The following is a 702-nucleotide window of genomic DNA, read 5'->3' as shown; positions in this document are numbered from 1 at the left end:
CTTATGGACACGCCCCCAGACCGGAGGGCATCTTCCGGGGTTCCTGTGCTGCTCCAGCGCCCCCACGTGGCCAGATTCTGCTCCAGGGAGGGACAGGGTTTTGCATGTGGCTGGGCTAGCCCCAGGCACCGTGATTGACCTGGCTCTGGAAATTCCAAGCACGGGTTCCTGCTCCGCAATCCGAACCGCACACTCCTGTGTCCCCTGGGACTGGCAATAACTGAGAGCTATCCCTGAGTATCCAAGGGATATGCAGGGGTGCCAAGGGGCTGGATACTTTTCTTCAAGGGACAGAGACCCTGTTGCTGTCCGGATGCTATGGGAGTAGGGGAATACCCCACGGTTTGCTACAGTTGATCTCCACTGTTCGGGGACATCAGAGCCTTAGGGTACAGAGCTCGCTCTGTGTCTTTTTATCTTTGCTTCTGGCATAGCACTGTTTTGGGCAGTCCTTCTGTGTGTGTAGCAAGCACTGGTGTATGTGTGTCTCCGTGTCTGTAAGTAGTACTGTTGCCATCTGCCACTCTCTGGACACCAGAGCTCAGAAAAGACGCTTATCCTTAGCAAGAAGGCAAGCCCTTCTCGTCCTGAGTGAGTTGCACCAGTAGCAGGTCAGACGGTTTTAGTCCACACGTTCGGAGAGTGCTTTCTCAACCTTGAAAGCCAACAGTATGCGGTCACTGCTGAAGCGCAGAAGGGGAC

The 702-nt window shown here is 55.0% G+C and overlaps 1 pseudogene; it reads left to right on the top strand.

Moving 5' to 3' along the window:
* LOC104979986 overlaps positions 1 to 702 on the top strand; it is a 17167-nt pseudogene that overhangs the window by 4947 nt on the left and 11518 nt on the right.

This window comes from Bison bison, unplaced genomic scaffold, assembly GCF_000754665.1.
Source record: "Bison bison bison isolate TAMUID 2011002044 unplaced genomic scaffold, Bison_UMD1.0 scf7180017864492, whole genome shotgun sequence".
NCBI classification, from domain to species: domain Eukaryota; kingdom Metazoa; phylum Chordata; class Mammalia; order Artiodactyla; family Bovidae; genus Bison; species Bison bison.
Note: the sequence above shows the minus strand (reverse complement) of the source record. Positions and strands in the feature narration are given on the sequence as shown.